This window comes from Siphateles boraxobius, unplaced genomic scaffold (genome assembly GCF_051911475.1).
Source record: "Siphateles boraxobius isolate OS27281-9 unplaced genomic scaffold, OSU_SipBor_1 29, whole genome shotgun sequence".
NCBI classification, from domain to species: domain Eukaryota; kingdom Metazoa; phylum Chordata; class Actinopteri; order Cypriniformes; family Leuciscidae; genus Siphateles; species Siphateles boraxobius.
Genome location: NW_027508908.1, coordinates 12,671,627 through 12,680,960, shown reverse-complemented (window position 1 = coordinate 12,680,960; position 9,334 = coordinate 12,671,627).

Genomic DNA, 9,334 nt, shown 5'->3' with positions numbered 1-9,334 from the left:
CCTTCCGGGACCAGGTGGTGAACCTGCAAGCGCTGCCCTCGGAGGAGGCAGACCCAGCCTTGGCACTGCTCTGTCCAGTACGCGCTCTCCGCGCCTATGTAGACAGAACGCAGTGTTTCAGGACCTCAGACCAGCTCTTTGTCTGTTATGGTGGGAAGCTGAAGGGAAAGGCTCTCTCCAAGCAAAGGTTGTCTCACTGGATAGTGGACACCATTGCTTTGGCTTACCAGCAGCAAGGTCGACCGTGCCCCCTTGGTGTGACTGCCCACTCCACCCGGAGTGTGGCGTCCTCTTGGGCTCTAGCGCATGGCGCCTCGCTAACAGACATCTGCAGAGCTGCAGGCTGGGCGACACCTAACACATTCGCCAGATTCTATAATCTCCGAGTGGAGCCTGTGTCCTCTCGTGTACTCGCTTCAACCAGCTAGTACCGGACCCGCTCAGGTGTCTTCGCTTGCTCGCCATTCCACTCCACGGACTGGATACGTGCGATATTTTCCTCAGGTGAGCTTCTCCGAAAGCCCTGAGCTCCTCCAGCACTCCTGACGTCGGCGCCAGTGTCTATTGCCTGTGCGTCGGCTAGGTGCCTCCCGTGTGCATGGTCCCTCCTCTGAGCGACCCCCACATGTGTATTTCCACTGTAAGCCTCTCTGAGCGTGTGTCTTTCCCTTGGCAAGCCACCTTGCCACCCCTGGGGTTGAAATATTCCACCTGCGGCTGGACACCCCAGTGTTTTCCATATGCTTCCTTCGGGTCATATGTGTATTCTCTAAGTCCCCCCCCCCCCCTCCGGGCTGGCATTAATTGCATACTTCCCCTAAGCTTGGGATATGCTTCCCAGTGTACCTTGGTATTCCTGTGTTATATGGAGTCCTTTGTCCAGGCCGACAGGGATCTCGATTTACGCAGGGCACTGGAAGACAGCTGAGAAGGTGGCGTGATTAGACTGGTAACCCCATTCGTCGTCATCCGACGTAACTCGGAGTGACAACGAAAGGGAACGTCTACGGTTACGTATGTAACCCTCGTTCCCTGAGTAGGGAACGGAGACGTTACGTCTGCCTGCCACTTTCCGCTGTACCGCGGGGATCGCCTGAGCTCAGTCTTGGCTCCTCAGCGAAGAAACATATCTGCTTGCTGCCGGCTTCCTCCTTTTATACCCACGAGGTGGGGCGGAGTTACGCCATGCAAATTCCGCAGACCCATGGCATTTCTTTGCCATTGGCTCGTTTTGTAATACTCGAAGTTGATAGGCTTTCTAAGCGAAACCCCATTCGTCGTCATCCGACGTAACGTCTCCGTTCCCTACTCAGGGAACAAGGGTTACATACGTAACCGTAGACGTTTTTTTTTCAAAATTGGTGAATTTCAATTTTTTGCAGAATCTGTTAATTGAAATCACGAAGAAGCCTCTCCATGTTTGAGAAAGCAGTATTGGTATATTTAAAAGCTTACATTTTGAGGTTGAAATCGGCTTGTTTTCGGAGATTCTAGCATGCAGTAGGGGCGTGGTGTGTCATTGTCTGTGTGTATTTCCATACTGAATAACCCGGCGCTTTTGCCCCCGCCCTCCAAGTGAACCGCATGGCTACTTATTATGCTGTGCTCTGGCCGGCTCTATCTGATTTCAAAATTCAATGAAGATAGATGCCGCAAAGATTGTCGCAGACGAGCTGAACCGTCTGGCAGTTACACCAAAAATGTTTTCGCCGCACTTCGTGGGCTCGGGAAACTGAACCGGAGGTATGGGTGCGGCGCGCGCGCCCTCAGTGCTTGAATACGGCGGCTCGGCTCGCTGACAGCGGTGGCTGGCTGTTTCATATGTGACGTCCCGATTGCTTTGAATGGGCAACGTTTTGTGAACAGGGAACAGAGTTAATGGACTGGCAACAATCTCCATAGAACATGAACTGGCACAGAGAATGATGCAGTTAAGACCTTTGCTGCGATGAAGGCCTGCAGTGTGCGCTTCTGAAATGTAAGTTAAGCTTAATTTGCTCTTTAGTCGTTATTTAAGATGCTGAACCTGCTGATGATATAATGTGCTTGCGGACATTTCATTTGTGTGTGTATACGCACATAAGAAAGTGGTGTAAAGAGATTTGCAACAGTAATTTGAGGAGGTGAAATGTGATTATTTGGAAAATTCCTGTCATGACTGCTTAAAGAAAAATGCCAGCAGGCAATTGCCTCCTGCATAAATTTTAATATTGTTGACATTTTGGGCACACGAGCGCTGCGCACTATTTGCGTTATATGTTTGCCTATGGCGAATTGGTCTTTGTGTGTTGTTGCTGGTTTTGCGTTATATGTATATGGCATATTGGTCTTTGTGTGTTATTGCTGGTTTTGCGTTATATGTATATGGCATATTGGTCTTTGTGTGTTGTTGCTGGTTTTGCGTTATATGCAGGCTATATGGCATATTGGTCTTTGTGTGTTGTTGCTGGTACGTTGCAAATAGAGGGGCAGCACAATTGTTTTTCGCCTAGTGCGGCAGAAGTGCACTCATTCGAAGTGCAAAAAAAGCTGTAAAGCACAGGGGGGAGCTTTACAGGGGGTATGGCTTATCTAAATGAGATGTAAATGAGCCCTATTGTCACTCCCAGCAGCAGAGACAGGTGAGAACTGCACAATCTTCAGAGGTCGTTTTCTCATCTTTGAGCTTTTTTAAGTGCCTACTTTAAAATGGCCACAACTTCTCCAAATATTATCAGATTTCCACATGTTACACATCGTTGGAAAGCTTGGAGATTACACTTTCAGAATCTATGAATAACTCGAAATGCCCCAGAACCGACTTGTGTCCCTAGTTTCCGTGACCGGTCACATTTGTCCTGTAGTATTAGGGACGTGCTGCTGATCTACCAGCGGCACACGGGTTCACATGCGCTGCATGTCTCATAAAATATTAAAAAATGTAAACGTCTGGGAGTATGAGTAGAGCAGTCATATAGATCTGAATAAGAGTGACGACGACGCATAGTTTTCTGTGCGCACACACCCGACTCGAAGCGTGCAGCCACACACACACACACACACACACACACACACACACACACACACACACACACACACACACACACACACACAGACAGCGCGCGAGGACTGAATTTAGCTTTCTTTCGTGTCTGAATGGACAAATACACAACATTATGTTGAAATTTCCGTTTTGGAGAGTATTCACGTAAACTGTGTCGGTTAAGTCGTAAACAGTTGTGAGTGTATCGGATGTGCATCAGTGCAATTGGATCCGCATGTCATTGGACATGATACCATGTCTTAAAGTGACAGTGAGTAATAAACCTAATGCAGTCTGTGTCCTTAATATTGATCAAGCAACAAAAGAAAAAGAGAAAAGCATTCACTGCTCGTTAATAGCTTTAATAAGGATTCATTATATTTAATTCATACAAATAAATATGTCTGCTGCTTGAAATAATAAAGAATGATGTATGCAAGTAGTTATAAAGAATGGATATATCATTCATTGAAAGAAGACTATTCTACTTTAGGAAAAGGGGTTTTATTTAATTTTAAGATATTTTTTAAGTCACAGTAGTTAAGTCTGTATATGTATTGCATGTTCAAACTTTAAAATCATTCATATTAACAGGTTAATAGATGTTTTCTCCGGGAGTATGTGGGTTTGGACATTTTAGAGAAATTCTAAATGAATGCATTACAATTGAACTAAACCCATTATATTTTAGTCATCTGAATTGTTTTATTTTTAGTCTAGTTTTAGTCGACTAATACTAGTAAATACTAATACACTCATTTAAACTAGTTTCTCCTCCATGTTGTGGAAAAAGCCTCTGCAGTGAAAGATGCAGATTCACAGGTGTGCCGATGTGCTCCTCCTCCTGAGAGCAACACGTTCCCCTTGTTGTGTTTTACTAAAGTGATTGTAAAGTGTGATTTATACTTCTGCATCAAAACGACGGTTTCACACCATAGTTGAACAGAAAGAGGAGCACACACGTTTTGTTATATATATATATATATATATATATATATATATATATATTAAACTCTGTTACTTGAACATTTTTCACTGCGCTCCAAAATGTGTTTGTTTGCTCCTAGATTTTTTCATTTAGGAGCACATGTGCTCCTTGGGAAAAACCTTAGCGTAGAACCCTGCTCAAAGGGACGTGGTAAGCAGATAAGGCCGCCACATACACCTTCAGTGTGGAGTGGGATAACCCTGTGGAGAAACGCTCCTGAAGGAATTCCAGCACTGCACCCACCGGGCAGTTAACTGGGTCCAGCTGGTGTTCTCCACACCAAGAGGTGAACATTTTCCACCTCAAGGCATATAATTTCCTAGTGGCCGGAGCTCTGGAGTGGAGGATGGTCTCCACGACCTCAGTCGAGAGACCAGATTCTATGAGCTGGGCCCCCTCAGAGGCCAGGCCCACAACCTCCATAGATCTGGGCGGGGGTGAAGTATCGACCCGCTCGCCTGAGAGAGAAGGTCCCTCCTCATCGGCATCTCCAGAGGAGAGCCGTCGAGGAGAGAAATTAGGCCCGCAAACCAAACTCGGGCCGGCCAGTACGGGGCTACCAACAGTAGACTGACCCCGTCCCGGCGAACCCTCTCCAGAACTCCTGGGAGCAGAGCAATCGGGGGAAATGCGTACAGGCGTGACCTCGGCCACTCCTGTACCATCGCGTCCAACCCCAGAGGGGCTGGAGGACTTAGGGAAAACCACAGTTGGCAGTGTGTTGTTTCCCTGGATGCAAATAGGTCTACCTTGGCACGACCGAAATGTTTCCATAGGAGCTCCACCACCTCGGGGTGGAGTCTCCACTCCCCGGGCCTCAGCCCCTGCCTCGACAGGATGTCTGCCCCCTGATTCAAATACCCCGGGATATAAATCGCCCTCAGTGAAAGAAGCTTCCCCTGGGACCATAGAAGGATCTGGCGAGCCAGCTTGTATAATGGTCGCGAACGCAGACATCCATCATTTCTAGACAATTTATGTGCCAATGAAGATGATGGTCCTGTCACAGACCCTGGGCCGAGCGACCACTCATGATCGCCCCCCAGCCTGTGAGAGAGGCGTCCGTCGTTAGTGTTACACGACGACACGGAGCCCCCAACACAGGACCTAGGGACAGGAACCAAGGTTCTTTCCACATAGCCAGAGCACGGAGACACCGTCGCGTGACCCTGATCTTGCGGAGCGGGTTTCCCCTCGGGGAGAACCCCTTGGTCCTGAGCCACCACTGCAGTGGTCTCATGTACAGCAGGCCGCAAGGTATAACGTTGGACGCTGCTGCCATCAGACCCAGAACCCTCTGATATTCTTTTACAGTGAGTGACTGGCCTAGCTTTTCCTGTTTGACGGGTTAAGAGAATCGAAGCTATACGAGCAGGAGACAGACGTGCCTGCATCGTCGTCGAATCCCAAACCACGCCCAGAAAAGTGGTCCTCTGTACTGGAGAAAGCACACTCTTCTTGGCGTTGAGCCTCAACCCCAACTTTTTGATATGGGCGAGAACGACATCTCGATGCCAAATCGCCTGATGCTCCGATTGAGCCAGAATCAACCAATCGTCGATATAGTTTAAAATGCGGATGCCCTGGAGTCGCAGCGGAGCCAGAGCTGCATCCATACATTTCGTGAAAGTTCGGGGAGACAGTGCTAGGCCGAACGGAAGAACCCGATACTGGTACGCTTCGCCCCCGAAAGCGAACCTCAGGAACTTCCTGTGTTGTGGAAGGATGGAAATGTGGAAGTACGCATCCTTTAGATCTATCGTTACAAACCAGTCCTAGGACCTGATCTGTGACACGATCTGCTTGAGAATAAGCATTTTGAATTTGAGCTTCCCTACTGAGCGATTTAACAGGCGCAGATCTAAAATTGGACGCAACCCCCCATCCTTTTTTGGAACGATGAAATATCGGCTGTAATAACCCAACTCTCTGCTGAGAGGAAGAACTCGTTCTATAGCCTCCTTCAGCAGGAGAGTTTTCACCTCCTGTTCCATAACCAGAGCCTGCTCGGGGCCCACCACTGTGGGCAGAACCCCTCTGAAGCGAGGCGGGCGTGATCTGAACTGAATCGCGTACCCCTTCTCGATAGTCTGCAGGACCCAATGAGATACATTTGGAAGACTTTTCCATTCTGCCAAAAATTCTACTAAGGGTACCAGTCTCTCGAGACTGGCCTTTGGAATATTTTGAGTGGCAGACACAGTGCCCTGTCACAGCGCACCGGCAGGGAACAACTGGTCTGACCACTCTAAACCGCTCCTCAGAGCTGGCGAGCGTCCCTCGGGAAAGCGCTCGCTGGGACCGTCTACGCCCCGGCACGCCGGCGGGGTTGGCAGAACGGGCCCCTGAGGGCACCGAGAGACGGGCGCTGTGTACTGCGGCGAACACCTTTCTCTCTTGGTGGGGACCACCCTCAGTACCCTGACGTTTCTGGCGTCAGGGCTTCTTCTTCGACAAAGCCTTCCTGGCGACAATAACCGTCCTCAGATCGGCCTTGCCCCTGGAAGACCTCGTCTGAGAGCGCCGCGCCTCGGCCCAGTCTTGCTGGGGAGGAGCACGAGACGCGACACTCCTTTTCTGTTGCGCCCGGTGTGAGGAGCTACTCGACGGCCGGGGCTGTTCCCGCCCAGCAGCCCCGGAGACATGAACACGGAGGGGGAGAAATTTCTGGAGCGCCGCTGCCTGCTTTTTCTCTTCCTGAAACCTCTCGATGACCGAATTCACTGAGTCACCGAAGAGGCCAGCAGTTGAAAGCTGGGCGTCCAGGAGAAAAGATTTTTCCTTTTCTTTCATGTTGGATAAATTCAACCATAAGTGTCTCTCCGTTGCCACCATGGCTGCCATAGAACGGCCCACTGATTTGGCCGTCTCCTTGGTGGCACGGAGAGATAGATCTGCTGCCTGACGTAATTCTCGAATTACGTCAGCACTAATTTCATCCCCCTCACTCATATCTTTTAATAGGTCTGCTTGAAATGCTTGTAATATAGACATAGTATGTAAGCACGCTGCCGCTTGACCTGCCGCAGAGTAAGCTTTGCCCACCAAAGCCGAGGTATTTCTTAATGGCTTTGTGGGCAATGCCGGTGTCTTAAATGACGATGCCGTATCTGGAGATAGATGGCTCGCTAGCGTTTCTTCAGCCTTAGGCATCGCCCCATAACCATAATTCTTAGCCCCAGAAATATTTGAATAAACAGATGTTTGCTGGCTAAATATTCTGGATGACACTGGTCTTTTCCATGACCTCCACACCTCGGTGTGGAGGTCAGGAAAGAATGGAAGACACCGGCGTGGAGGTGCAGCACGAGACGGCAGAAATCTTTCATCTAGTTTACTTTTTGAACGAGATTCCTGTCTATCAGCTGGCCACTCGATGCTTAATTTTTCTACAGCACGAGTGAGCACCTCCATAAGCTCCTCACTAGCAGGAGACTGAAGTGACGAGTCCCCAGTCTCTGCTGTATCAATACTTTCAACATCCAGATCCTCAGAACTGGATAATTGAAGGGATGGTGCCTCAGCCTGGGGGGAAGAAACCGCAGCGCGTGCTTCCACACCCGGATCTGAGGCACTGGATCTACCAGGTAAAGGCTGAGATAAGGCAGAGCCCGTCTCAATCCCCGCTGACAGATCCATTTGCGATCCCCACGATTGAAGCCTCCGCTGTGCCTCGGCAGCAGCGGGACCCGAACCGCGGGGAGCACGCACCGAACCACTCTCCTCGAAGAGGGCTTTGCGGGAGCGGAGCGTTTTCATTGACATACGCTCGCAATGCTCGCAACCAGCTCCCTCGATAGCTGACTGGGCATGCTGCACTCCCATACAAACAACACACAGATCGTGAGTGTCCCCACCCGTGATATAACGTGGGCAGGGATGAACACACTTTCTGAACTTCTGTTCGCTCGCCATATTATATATATATATCGTCTCTTTATAGTTTTTTTATATGTGAAAAAACTCCTGCCTAGCAATTTCTAAGGACAGACAAAAACACTTTGAGACACAGACTGATATATTCACACACAGAGCGCTTGCTGAAGACTCAGAAGCTGACGCGCTTGTCTTTTGGGGTGCTTATATAGTTTCCTGGTCGATGACGTCACCCGCCTATGACGTTCCATCTCGCCATTGGACTGATTTCATACGTGCTTCATGATGCACTCACGCAGGGGCGTTCCCAAAGCGTTGTCACGCAGCTCAAGTTCCCTGATAGGGAACTGGTTCTTCAGTTTTTCAGAGTAGCTTCTTTTAGCAACTCTGATCTCCTCAGAAACGTCTGTTTCTGGCCTGGTTATACAAGATTTTGTCCCCACTTCTGTAGGCATCCTCTTTTGCATGACGAAGGTGTTTGAGTTTCCCAGTAAACCGTGGTTTATCATTAGTAAATTATAAGAATGTCCTGGTAGGAATGCATGTATCCTCACAGAAACTTACATATGACGTTACAGTATCTGTGAGCTCATCCAGATCGTTGGTAGCAGCTTCAAAAACGGTCCAATCAGTGCAATCAAAGCAGGCGTGTAGATTCTGCTCTGCTTCATTAGTCCATCTTTTTACAGTCCTTATTACAGGTTTAGCTGATTTCAGTTTCTGTCTGTAGGTCGGTATGAGATGAACCAAACAGTGATCAGAGAGCCCCAAAGCTGCTCGTGAGACAGAGTGATACGCATTTTTTATTGTTGTGTAACAGTGGTCCAGTATATTACTGTCTCTGGTGGGACATGTAACGTGGTGTCTGTATTTTGGTAGTTCACAGGAAAGATTTGCTTTGTTAAAATCCCCAAGAATGATTAAAAGAAAGTCAGGATACCTTTGTTCTGTTTCAGCTATTTGTTCAGCCAGCTGTTGTAGCGCCGCGCTCACGCACAAGTCTGGAGGAATGTATACATTCACGAGAATGAAAGAGGAAAACTCCCGAGGCGAGTAGAAAGGTTTACAGTTTATGAAATGTGCCTCTAATTTAGGAGAGCACATCTTCTTCAGTGTTGTTACATCTGAACACCAACTTTCGTTAATGTAGAAACACAATCCACCACCTCTTGTTTCCCCGTTAGCTCCGCGATGCGATCCGCTTGGAACAGCTGGAAGCCCGGCAGATGTATTGCGTTGTCCAGTATGGCTTCACTCAGCCAGGTTTCAGTGAAGCACAGAGCAGCAGAGTTTAAAAAATCCTTGTTAGTGCGGGTGAGGAGAAGAAGTTCGTCCGTTTTGTTAGGAAGGGATCGGAGATTCGCAAGGTGAATACTGGGGAGTGCAGTGCGCAGGTCGCGCTCACTGAGTTTAACCAGCGCGCCGGCTCGCTTCCAGCGTTTGCGTCT